The sequence below is a fragment of the Triturus cristatus genome, chromosome 6 (genome assembly GCF_964204655.1).
Source record: "Triturus cristatus chromosome 6, aTriCri1.1, whole genome shotgun sequence".
In the NCBI taxonomy this organism is placed as follows: Eukaryota; Metazoa; Chordata; class Amphibia; order Caudata; family Salamandridae; genus Triturus; species Triturus cristatus.
Genome location: NC_140589.1, coordinates 1097323505 through 1097337051, shown reverse-complemented (window position 1 = coordinate 1097337051; position 13547 = coordinate 1097323505).

Sequence of the window (13547 nt, the reverse complement as noted above, 5' to 3'; positions counted from 1 at the left end):
CTAATAGCTAAGGTCTTAACTCTTACTCTGGCGTAATAGCTAAGGTCTTAGACTCGAACTCTGGCCTAATAGCTAAGGTCTTAACTCTTACTCTGGCCTACTGGTTAAGGTCTTAACTCTTACTCTGGCCTAATAGCTAAGGTCTTAGACTCGTACTCTGGCCTAATAGCTAAGGTCTTAGACTCGTACTCTGGCCTACAGTTTAAGGTCTTAACTCTTACTCCAGCCTACTGGTTAAGTTCTTAACTCTTACTCTGGAATAATAGCTAAGGTCTTAGACTCATACTCTGGCCTAATAGCTAAGGTCTTAACTCTTACTCTGGCCTAATAGCTAAGGTCTTACTCATACTCTGGCCTAATAGCTAAGGTCTTAGACTCGTACTCTGGCCTAATAGCTAAGGTCTTAACTCTTACTCTGGCCTACTGGTTAAGGTCTTAACTCTTACTCTTGCCTAATAACTAAGGTCTTAGACTCGTACTCTTGCCTAATAGCTAAGGTCTTAACTCTTACTCTGGCCTAATAGCTAAGGTCTTAGACTCATACTCTGGCCTAATAGCTAAGGTCTTAGACTCATACTCTGGCGTAATAGCTAAGGTCTTAACTCTTACTCTGGCCTAATAGCTAAGGTCTTACTCTTACTCTGGCCTAATAGCTAAGGTCTTAGACTCGTAGTCTGGCCTAATAGCTAAGGTCTTAACTCTTACTCCGGCCTACTGTTTAAGTTCTTAACTCTTACTCTGGCCTAATAGCTAAGGTCTTAGACTCATACTCTGGCCTACTGGTTGAGGTCTTAACTCTTACTCTGGCCTAATAGCTAAGGTCTTAGACTCGTACTCTGGCCAAATGGTTAAGGTCTTAACTCTTACTCTGGCCTACTGGTTAAGGTCTTAACTCTTACTCTGGCCTAATAGCTAAGGTCTTAAATCTTACTCTGGCCTAATGGTTAAGGTCTTAACTCTTACTCTGCCCTACTGGCTAAGGTCTTAATAGCTAAGGTCTTAACTCTTACTCTGGCCTAATAGCTAAGGTCTTAACTCTTACTCTGGCCGAATAGCAAAGGTCTTAGATTCGTACTCTGGCCTAATGGTTAAGGTCTTAACTCTTACTCTGGCCTAATAGCTAAGGTCTTAACTCTAACTCTGGCCTAATATCTAAGGTCTTAGACTCGTACTCTGGCCTAATGGTTAAGGTCTTAGATCTTACTCTGGCCTAATAGCTAAGGTCTTAGACTCATACTCTGGCCTAATAGCTAAGGTCTTAGACTCGTACTCTGGCCTACTGGTTAAGTTCTTAACTCTTACTCTGGCCTAATAGCTAAGGTCTTAACTCTTACTCTGGTCTAATAACTAAGGTCTTAGACTCGTACTCTGGCCTAATAGCTAAGGTCTTAACTCTTACTCTGGCCTAATAGCTAAGGTCTTAACTCTTAGTCTGGCCTAATAGCTAAGGTCTTAGACTCGTACTCTGGCCTAATGGTTAAGGTCTTAACTCTTACTCTGGCCTAATAGATAAGGTCTTAGACTCATACTCTGGCCTAATAGCTAAGGTCTTAACTCTTACTCTGGCCTAATAGCTAAGGTCTTAGACTCGTACTCTGGCCTAATAGCTAAGGTCTTAGACTCGTACTCTGGCCTAATAGCTAAGGTCTTAACTCTTACTCTGGCCTACTGGTGAAGGTCTTAACTCTTACTCTGGCCTAATAGCTAAGGTCTTAGACTCGTACTCTGGCCTAATAGCTAAGGTCTTAACTCTTACTCTGGCCTACTGGTTAAGGTCTTAACTCATACTCTGGCATAATAGCTAATGTCTTAGACTCATACTCTGGCCTAATAGCTAAGGTCTTAGACTCGTACTCTGGCCTACAGTTTAAGGTCTTAACTCTTACTCCGGCCTACTGGTTAAGTTCTTAACTCTTACTCTGGAATAATAGCTAAGGTCTTAGACTCATACTCTGGCCTAATAGCTAAGGTCTTAACTCTTACTCTGGCCTAATAGCTAAGGTCTTACTCTTACTATGGCCTAATAGCTAAGGTCTTAGACTCTTAGTCTGGCCTAATAGCTAAGGTCTTAACTCTTACTCCGGACTACTGGTTAAGTTCTTAACTCTTACTCTGGCCTAATAGCTAAGGTCTTAGACTCATACTCTGGCCTACTGGTTAAGGTCTTAACTCTTACTCTGGCCTAATAGCTAATGTCTTAGACTCGTACTCTGGCCAAATGGTTAAGGTCTTAACTCTTACTATGGCCTACTGGTTAAGGTCTTAACTCTTACTCTGGCCTAATAGCTAAGGTCTTAAATCTTACTCTGGCCTAATAGCTAAGGTCTTAGACTCATACTCTGGCCTAATGTTTAAGGTCTTATCTCTTACTCTGGCCTAATAGCTAAGGTCTTAGACTCGTACTATGGCCTACAGGTTAAGGTCTTAACTCTTACTCTGGCCTACCGGTTAAGGTCTTAACTCTTACTCTGGCCTAATAGCTAAGGTCTTAGACTCGTACTCTGGCCTAATGGTTAAGGTCTTAACTCTTACTCTGGGCTACTGGTTAAGGTCTTAACTCTTACTCTGGCCTAATAGCTAAGGTCTTATACTCGTACTCTGGCCTAATGGTTAAGGTCTTAACTCTTACTCTGCCCTACTGGCTAAGGTCTTAATAGCTATGGTCTTAACTCTTACTCTGGCCTAATAGCTAAGGTCTTAACTCTTACTCTGGCCGAATAGCTAAGGTCTTAGATTCGTACTCTGGCCTAATGGTTAAGGTCTTAACTCTTACTCTGGCCTAATAGCTAAGGTCTTAACTCTTACTCTGGCCTAATAGCTAAGGTCTTAGACTCGTACTCTGGCCTAATGGTTAAGGTCTTAGATCTTACTCTGGCCTAATAGCTAAGGTCTTAGACTCATACTCTGGCCTAATAGCTAAGGTCTTAGACTCGTACTCTGGCCTACTGGTTAAGTTCTTAACTCTTACTCTGGCCTAATAGCTAAGGTCTTAACTCTTACTCTGGCCTAATAACTAAGGTCTTAGACTCGTACTCTGGCCTAATGTTTAAGGTCTTATCTCTTACTCTGGCCTAATAGCTAAGGTCTTAGACTCGTACTATGGCCTACAGGTTAAGGTCTTAACTCTTACTCTGGCCTACTGGTTAAGGTCTTAACTCTTACTCTGGCCTAATAGCTAAGGTCTTAGACTCGTACTCTGGCCTAATGGTTAAGGTCTTAACTCTTACTCTGGGCTACTGGTTAAGGTCTTAACTCTTACTCTGGCCTAATAGCTAAGGTCTTATACTCGTACTCTGGCCTAATGGTTAATGTCTTAACTCTTACTCTGGCCTAATAGCTAAGGTCTTAACTCTTACTCTGGCCTAATAGCTAAGGTCTTAGACTCGTACTCTGGCCTAATGGTTAAGGTCTTAGATCTTACTCTGGCCTAATAGCTAAGGTCTTAGAATCATACTCTGGCCTAATAGCTAAGGTCTTAGACTCGTACTCTGGCCTACTGGTTAAGTTCTTAACTCTTACTCTGGCCTAATAGCTAAGGTCTTAACTCTTACTCTGGCCTAATAACTAAGGTCTTAGACTCGTACTCTGGCCTAATAGCTAAGGTCTTAAGTCTTACTCTGGCCTAATAGCTAAGGTCTTAACTCTTAGTCTGGCCTAATAGCTAAGGTCTTAGACTTGTACTCTGGCCAAATGGTTAAGGTCTTAACTCTTACTCTGGCATATTTGCTAAGGTCTTAGACTCGTACTCTGGCCTAATGGTTAAGGTCTTAACTCTTACTCTGGCCTACTGGTTAAGGTCTTAACTCTTACTCTGGCCTAATAGCTAAGGTCTTAACTCTTACTCTGGCCTAATAGCAAAGGTCTTAGACTCGTAATCTGGCCTAATGGTTAAGGTCTTAACTCTTACTCTGGCCTAATAGCTAAGGTCTTAACTCTTACTCTGACCTAATAGCTAAGGTCTTAGACTCGTACTATGGCCTACAGGTTAAGGTCTTAACTCTTACTCTGGCCTACTGCTTAAGGTCTTAACTCTTACTCTGGTCTAATAGCTGAGGTCCTAGACTCGTACTCTGGCCTACTGGTTAAGGTCTTAACTTTTACTCTGGCCTAATAGCTAAGGTCATAACTCTTACTCTGGCCTAATAGCTAAGGTCTTCGACTCGTACTCTGGCCTAATGGTTAAGGTATTAACTCTTACTCTGGCCTACTGGTTAAGGTCTTAACTCTTACTCTGGCCTAATAGCTAAGGTCTTAGACTCGTACTCTGGCCTACTGGTTAAGGTCTTAACTCTTACTCTGGCCTAATAGCTAAGGTCTTAACTCTTACTCTGGCCTAAGAGCTAAGGTCGTAACTCTTACTCTGGCCGAATAGCTACGGTCTTAGACTCATTCTCTTTCCTAATGGTTAAGGTGTTAACTCTTACTCTGGCCTAATAGCTAAGGTCTTAACTCTTACTCTGGCCTAATAGCTAAGGTCTTAGACTCGTACCCTGGCCTAATGGTTAAGGTCTTAATTCTTACTCTGGCCTAAAAGCTAAGGTCTTAGACTCGTACTATGGCCTACAGGTTAAGGTCTTAACTCTTACACTGGCCTACTGGTTAAGGTCTTAGACTCGTACTCTGGCCTAATGGTTAAGGTCTTAACTCTAACACTGGCCTAATAGCTAAGGTCTTAACTCTTACTCTGGCCTAATAGCTAAGGTCTTAGACTCGTACTCTGGCCTAATGGTTAAGGTCTTAACTCTTACTCTGGCCTAATAGCTAAGGTCTTAGACTCGTACTCTGGCCTAATGGTTAAGGTCATAACTCTTACTCTGGCCTACTGACTAAGGTCTTAACTCTTACTCTGGCCTAATAGCTAAGGTCTTAACTCTTACTCTGGCCTAATAGCTAAGGTCTTAACTCTTACTCTGGCCGAATAGCTAAGGTCTTAGATTCGTACTCTGGCCTAACGGTTAAGGTCTTAACTCTTACTCTGGCCTAATAGCTAAGGACTTAGACTCGTACTCTGGCCTAATGGTTAAGGTCTTAACTCTTACTCTGGCCTAATAGCTAAGGTCTTAGACTCGTACTCTGGCCTAATAGCTAAGGTCTTAGACTCATACTCTGGCCTAATAGCTAAGGTCTTAGACTGGTACTCTGGCCTACTGGTTAAGTTCTTAAATCTTACTCTGGCCAAATAGCTAAGGTCTTAACTCTTACTCTGGCCTAATAACTAAGGTCTTAGACTCGTACTCTGGCCTAATAGCTAAGGTCTTAGACTCGTACTCTGGCCTAATTGTTAAGGTCTTAACTCTTACTCTGGCCTAATAGCTAAGGTCTTAGACTCATACTCTGGCCTAATAGCTAAGGTCTTAACTCTTACTCTGGCCTAATACCTAAGGTCTTAACTCTTACTCTGGCCTAATAGCTAAGGTCTTAGACTCGTACTCTGGCCTAATAGCTAAGGTCTTAACTCTTACTCTGGCCTACTGGTTAAGGTCTTAACTCTTACTCTGGCCTAATAGCTAAGGTCTTAGACTCGTACTCTGGCCTAATAGCTAAGGTCTTAGACTCGTACTCTGGCCTACAGTTTAAGGTCTTAACTCTTACTCCAGCCTACTGGTTAAGTTCTTAACTCTTAGTCTGGAATAATAGCTAAGGTCTTAGACTCATACTCTGGCCTAATAGCTAAGGTCTTAACTCTTACTCTGGCCTAATAGCTAAGGTCTTACTCATACTCTGGCCTAATAGCTAAGGTCTTAGACTCGTACTCTGGCCTAATAGCTAAGGTCTTAACTCTTACTCTGGCCTACTGGTTAAGGTCTTAACTCTTACTCTGGCCTAATAACTAAGGTCTTAGACTCGTACTCTTGCCTAATAGCTAAGGTCTTAACTCTTACTCTGGCCTAATAGCTAAGGTCTTAGACTCATACTCTGGCCTAATAGCTAAGGTCTTAGACTCATACTCTGGCCTACTGGGTAAGGTCTTAACTCTTACTCTGGCCTACTGGTTAAGGTCTTAACGATGACTCTGGCCTAATAGCTAAGGTCCTAGACTCATACTCTGGCCTACTGGGTAAGGTCTTAACTCTTACTCTGGTCTACTGGTTATGGTCTTAACTCTTACTCTGGCCTAATAGCTAAGGTCTTAGACTCGTACTCTGGCCTAATGGTTAAGGTCTTAATTCTTACTCTGGCCTAATAGCTAAGGTCTTAGACTCGTACTATGGCCTACAGGTTAAGGTCTTAACTCTTACACTGGCCTACTGGTTAAGGTCTTAACTCTTACTATGGTCTACCAATTAAGGTCTTAACTCTTACTCTGGCCTACTGGTTAAGGTCTTAACTCTTACTCTGGCCTAATAGCTAAGGTCTTAGACTCGTACTCTGGCCTAATGGTTAAGGTCTTAACTCTTACTCTGGCCTAATAACTAAGGTCTTAACTCTTACTCTGGCCGAATAGCTAAGGTTTTAGATTCGTACTCTGGCCTGACGGTTAAGGTCTTAACTCTTACTCTGGCCTAATAGCTAAGGCCTTAACTCTTACTCTGGCCTAATAGCTAAGGTCTTAGACTCGTACTCTGGCCTAATGGTTAAGGTCTTAACTCTTACTCTGGCCTAATAGCTCAGGTCTTAGACTCGTACTCTGGCCTAATAGCTAAGGTCTTAGACTCATACTCTGGCCTAATAGCTAAGGTCTTAGACTGGTACTCTGGCCTACTGGTTAAGTTCTTAACTCTTACTCTGGCCAAATAGCTAAGGTCTTAACTCTTACTCTGGCCTAATAACTAAGGTCTTAGACTCGTACTCTGGCCTAATAGCTAAGGTCTTAGACTCGTACTCTGGCCTAATGGTTAAGGTCTTAACTCTTACTCTGGCCTAATAGCTAAGGTCTTAAACTCATACTCTGGCCTAATAGCTAAGGTCTTAACTCTTACTCTGGCCTAATAGCTAAGGTCTTAACTCTTACTCTGGCCTAATAGCTAAGGTCTTAGACTCGTACTCTGGCCTAATAGCTAAGGTCTTAACTCTTACTCTGGCCTACTGGTTAAGGTCTTAACTCTTACTCTGGCCTAATAGCTAAGGTCTTAGACTCGTACTCTGGCCTAATAGCTAAGGTCTTAGACTCATACTCTGGCCTACAGTTTAAGGTCTTAACTCTTACTCCAGCCTACTGGTTAAGTTCTTAACTCTTACTCTGGAATAATAGCTAAGGTCTTAGACTCATACTCTGGCCTAATAGCTAAGGTCTTAACTCTTACTCTGGCCTATTAGCTAAGGTCTTACTCATACTCTGGCCTAATAGCTAAGGTCTTAGACTCGTACTCTGGCCTTATAGCTAAGGTCTTAACTCTTACTCTGGCCTACTGGTTAAGGTCTTAACTCTTACTCTGGCCTAATAACTAAGGTCTTAGACTCGTACTCTTGCCTAATAGCTAAGGTCTTAACTCTTACTCTGGCCTAATAGCTAAGGACTTAGACTCATACTCTGGCCTAATAGCTAAGGTCTTAGACTCATACTATGGCCTAATAGCTAAGGTCTTAACTCTTACTCTGGCCTAATAGCTAAGGTCTTACTCTTACTCTGGCCTAATAGCTAAGGTCTTAGACTCGTAGTCTGGCCTAATAGCTAAGGTCTTAACTCTTACTCCGGCCTACTGTTTAAGTTCTTAACTCTTACTCTGGCCTAATAGCTAAGGTCTTAGACTCATACTCTGGCCTACTGGTTGAGGTCTTAACTCTTACTCTGGTCTAATAGCTAAGGTCTTAGACTCGTACTCTGGCCAAATGGTTAAGGTCTTAACTCTTACTCTGGCCTACTGGTTAAGGTCTTAACTCTTACTCTGGCCTAATAGCTAAGGTCTTAAATCTTACTCTGGCCTAATGGTTAAGGTCTTAACTCTTACTCTGCCCTACTTGCTAAGGTCTTAATAGCTAAGGTCTTAACTCTTACTCTGGCCTAATAGCTAAGGTCTTAACTCTTACTCTGGCCGAATAGCAAAGGTCTTAGATTCGTACTCTGGCCTAATGGTTAAGGTCTTAACTCTTACTCTGGCCTAATAGCTAAGGTCTTAACTCTAACTCTGGCCTAATAGCTAAGGTCTTAGACTCGTACTCTGGCCTAATGGTTAAGGTATTAGATCTTACTCTGGCCTAATAGCTAAGGTCTTAGACTCATACTCTGGCCTAATAGCTAAGGTCTTAGACTCGTACTCTGGCCTACTGGTTAAGTTCTTAACTCTTACTCTGGCCTAATAGCTAAGGTCTTAACTCTTACTCTGGCCTAATAACTAAGGTCTTAGACTCGTACTCTGGCCTAATAGCTAAGGTCTTAACTCTTACTCTGGCCTAATAGCTAAGGTCTTAACTCTTAGTCTGGCCTAATAGCTAAGGTCTTAGACTCGTACTCTGGCCTAATGGTTAAGGTCTTAACTCTTACTCTGGCCTAATAGATAAGGTCTTAGACTCATACTCTGGCCTAAAAGCTAAGGTCTTAACTCTTACTCTGGCCTAATAGCTAAGGTCTTAGACTCGTACTCTGGCCTAATAGCTAAGGTCTTAACTCTTACTCTGGCCTACTGGTTAAGGTCTTAACTCTTACTCTGGCCTAATAGCTAAGGTCTTAGACTCGTACTCTGGCCTAATAGCTAAGGTCTTAGACTCGTACTCTGGCCTACAGTTTAAGGTCTTAACTCTTACTCCAGCCTACTGGTTAAGTTCTTAACTCTTAGTCTGGAATAATAGCTAAGGTCTTAGACTCATACTCTGGCCTAATAGCTAAGGTCTTAACTCTTACTCTGGCCTAATAGCTAAGGTCTTACTCATACTCTGGCCTAATAGCTAAGGTCTTAGACTCGTACTCTGGCCTAATAGCTAAGGTCTTAACTCTTACTCTGGCCTACTGGTTAAGGTCTTAACTCTTACTCTGGCCTAATAACTAAGGTCTTAGACTCGTACTCTTGACTAATAGCTAAGGTCTTAACTCTTACTCTGGCCTAATAGCTAAGGTCTTAGACTCATACTCTGGCCTAATAGCTAAGGTCTTAGACTCATACTCTGGCCTACTGGGTAAGGTCTTAACTCTTACTCTGGCCTACTGGTTAAGGTCTTAACGATTACTCTGGCCTAATAGCTAAGGTCTTAGACTCATACTCTGGCCTACTGGGTAAGGTCTTAACTCTTACTCTGGCCTACTGGTTATGGTCTTAACTCTTACTCTGGCCTAATAGCTAAGGTCTTAGACTCGTACTCTGGCCTAATGGTTAAGGTCTTAATTCTTACTCTGGCCTAATAGCTAAGGTCTTAGACTCGTACTATGGCCTACAGGTTAAGGTCTTAACTCTTACACTGGCCTACTGGTTAAGGTCTTAACTCTTACTATGGTCTACCAATTAAGGTCTTAACTCTTACTCTGGCCTACTGGTTAAGGTCTTAACTCTTACTCTGGCCTAATAGCTAAGGTCTTAGACTCGTACTCTGGCCTAATAGCTAAGGTCTTAACTCTTACTCTGGCCTACTGGTTAAGGTCTTAACTCTTACTCTGGCCTAATAACTAAGGTCTTAGACTCGTACTCTTGCCTAATAGCTAAGGTCTTAACTCTTACTCTGGCCTAATAGCTAAGGTCTTAGACTCATACTCTGGCCTAATAGCTAAGGTCTTAGACTCATACTCTGGCCTACTGGGTAAGGTCTTAACTCTTACTCTGGCCTACTGGTTAAGGTCTTAACGATGACTCTGGCCTAATAGCTAAGGTCCTAGACTCATACTCTGGCCTACTGGGTAAGGTCTTAACTCTTACTCTGGTCTACTGGTTATGGTCTTAACTCTTACTCTGGCCTAATAGCTAAGGTCTTAGACTCGTACTCTGGCCTAATGGTTAAGGTCTTAATTCTTACTCTGGCCTAATAGCTAAGGTCTTAGACTCGTACTATGGCCTACAGGTTAAGGTCTTAACTCTTACACTGGCCTACTGGTTAAGGTCTTAACTCTTACTATGGTCTACCAATTAAGGTCTTAACTCTTACTCTGGCCTACTGGTTAAGGTCTTAACTCTTACTCTGGCCTAATAGCTAAGGTCTTAGACTCGTACTCTGGCCTAATGGTTAAGGTCTTAACTCTTACTCTGGCCTAATAACTAAGGTCTTAACTCTTACTCTGGCCGAATAGCTAAGGTTTTAGATTCGTACTCTGGCCTGACGGTTAAGGTCTTAACTCTTACTCTGGCCTAATAGCTAAGGCCTTAACTCTTACTCTGGCCTAATAGCTAAGGTCTTAGACTCGTACTCTGGCCTAATGGTTAAGGTCTTAACTCTTACTCTGGCCTAATAGCTCAGGTCTTAGACTCGTACTCTGGCCTAATAGCTAAGGTCTTAGACTCATACTCTGGCCTAATAGCTAAGGTCTTAGACTGGTACTCTGGCCTACTGGTTAAGTTCTTAACTCTTACTCTGGCCAAATAGCTAAGGTCTTAACTCTTACTCTGGCCTAATAACTAAGGTCTTAGACTCGTACTCTGGCCTAATAGCTAAGGTCTTAGACTCGTACTCTGGCCTAATGGTTAAGGTCTTAACTCTTACTCTGGCCTAATAGCTAAGGTCTTAAACTCATACTCTGGCCTAATAGCTAAGGTCTTAACTCTTACTCTGGCCTAATAGCTAAGGTCTTAACTCTTACTCTGGCCTAATAGCTAAGGTCTTAGACTCGTACTCTGGCCTAATAGCTAAGGTCTTAACTCTTACTCTGGCCTACTGGTTAAGGTCTTAACTCTTACTCTGGCCTAATAGCTAAGGTCTTAGACTCGTACTCTGGCCTAATAGCTAAGGTCTTAGACTCATACTCTGGCCTACAGTTTAAGGTCTTAACTCTTACTCCAGCCTACTGGTTAAGTTCTTAACTCTTACTCTGGAATAATAGCTAAGGTCTTAGACTCATACTCTGGCCTAATAGCTAAGGTCTTAACTCTTACTCTGGCCTATTAGCTAAGGTCTTACTCATACTCTGGCCTAATAGCTAAGGTCTTAGACTCGTACTCTGGCCTTATAGCTAAGGTCTTAACTCTTACTCTGGCCTACTGGTTAAGGTCTTAACTCTTACTCTGGCCTAATAACTAAGGTCTTAGACTCGTACTCTTGCCTAATAGCTAAGGTCTTAACTCTTACTCTGGCCTAATAGCTAAGGACTTAGACTCATACTCTGGCCTAATAGCTAAGGTCTTAGACTCATACTATGGCCTAATAGCTAAGGTCTTAACTCTTACTCTGGCCTAATAGCTAAGGTCTTACTCTTACTCTGGCCTAATAGCTAAGGTCTTAGACTCGTAGTCTGGCCTAATAGCTAAGGTCTTAACTCTTACTCCGGCCTACTGTTTAAGTTCTTAACTCTTACTCTGGCCTAATAGCTAAGGTCTTAGACTCATACTCTGGCCTACTGGTTGAGGTCTTAACTCTTACTCTGGTCTAATAGCTAAGGTCTTAGACTCGTACTCTGGCCAAATGGTTAAGGTCTTAACTCTTACTCTGGCCTACTGGTTAAGGTCTTAACTCTTACTCTGGCCTAATAGCTAAGGTCTTAAATCTTACTCTGGCCTAATGGTTAAGGTCTTAACTCTTACTCTGCCCTACTTGCTAAGGTCTTAATAGCTAAGGTCTTAACTCTTACTCTGGCCTAATAGCTAAGGTCTTAACTCTTACTCTGGCCGAATAGCAAAGGTCTTAGATTCGTACTCTGGCCTAATGGTTAAGGTCTTAACTCTTACTCTGGCCTAATAGCTAAGGTCTTAACTCTAACTCTGGCCTAATAGCTAAGGTCTTAGACTCGTACTCTGGCCTAATGGTTAAGGTATTAGATCTTACTCTGGCCTAATAGCTAAGGTCTTAGACTCATACTCTGGCCTAATAGCTAAGGTCTTAGACTCGTACTCTGGCCTACTGGTTAAGTTCTTAACTCTTACTCTGGCCTAATAGCTAAGGTCTTAACTCTTACTCTGGCCTAATAACTAAGGTCTTAGACTCGTACTCTGGCCTAATAGCTAAGGTCTTAACTCTTACTCTGGCCTAATAGCTAAGGTCTTAACTCTTAGTCTGGCCTAATAGCTAAGGTCTTAGACTCGTACTCTGGCCTAATGGTTAAGGTCTTAACTCTTACTCTGGCCTAATAGATAAGGTCTTAGACTCATACTCTGGCCTAAAAGCTAAGGTCTTAACTCTTACTCTGGCCTAATAGCTAAGGTCTTAGACTCGTACTCTGGCCTAATAGCTAAGGTCTTAACTCTTACTCTGGCCTACTGGTTAAGGTCTTAACTCTTACTCTGGCCTAATAGCTAAGGTCTTAGACTCGTACTCTGGCCTAATAGCTAAGGTCTTAGACTCGTACTCTGGCCTACAGTTTAAGGTCTTAACTCTTACTCCAGCCTACTGGTTAAGTTCTTAACTCTTAGTCTGGAATAATAGCTAAGGTCTTAGACTCATACTCTGGCCTAATAGCTAAGGTCTTAACTCTTACTCTGGCCTAATAGCTAAGGTCTTACTCATACTCTGGCCTAATAGCTAAGGTCTTAGACTCGTACTCTGGCCTAATAGCTAAGGTCTTAACTCTTACTCTGGCCTACTGGTTAAGGTCTTAACTCTTACTCTGGCCTAATAACTAAGGTCTTAGACTCGTACTCTTGACTAATAGCTAAGGTCTTAACTCTTACTCTGGCCTAATAGCTAAGGTCTTAGACTCATACTCTGGCCTAATAGCTAAGGTCTTAGACTCATACTCTGGCCTACTGGGTAAGGTCTTAACTCTTACTCTGGCCTACTGGTTAAGGTCTTAACGATTACTCTGGCCTAATAGCTAAGGTCTTAGACTCATACTCTGGCCTACTGGGTAAGGTCTTAACTCTTACTCTGGCCTACTGGTTATGGTCTTAACTCTTACTCTGGCCTAATAGCTAAGGTCTTAGACTCGTACTCTGGCCTAATGGTTAAGGTCTTAATTCTTACTCTGGCCTAATAGCTAAGGTCTTAGACTCGTACTATGGCCTACAGGTTAAGGTCTTAACTCTTACACTGGCCTACTGGTTAAGGTCTTAACTCTTACTATGGTCTACCAATTAAGGTCTTAACTCTTACTCTGGCCTACTGGTTAAGGTCTTAACTCTTACTCTGGCCTAATAGCTAAGGTCTTAGACTCGTACTCTGGCCTAATGGTTAAGGTCTTAACTCTTACTCTGGCCTAATAACTAAGGTCTTAACTCTTACTCTGGCCGAATAGCTAAGGTTTTAGATTCGTACTCTGGCCTGACGGTTAAGGTCTTAACTCTTACTCTGGCCTAATAGCTAAGGCCTTAACTCTTACTCTGGCCTAATAGCTAAGGTCTTAGACTCGTACTCTGGCCTAATGGTTAAGGTCTTAACTCTTACTCTGGCCTAATAGCTCAGGTCTTAGACTCGTACTCTGGCCTAATAGCTAAGGTCTTAGACTCATACTCTGGCCTAATAGCTAAGGTCTTAGACTGGTACTCTGGCCTACTGGTTAAGTTCTTAACTCTTACTCTGGCCAAATAGCTAAGGTCTTAACT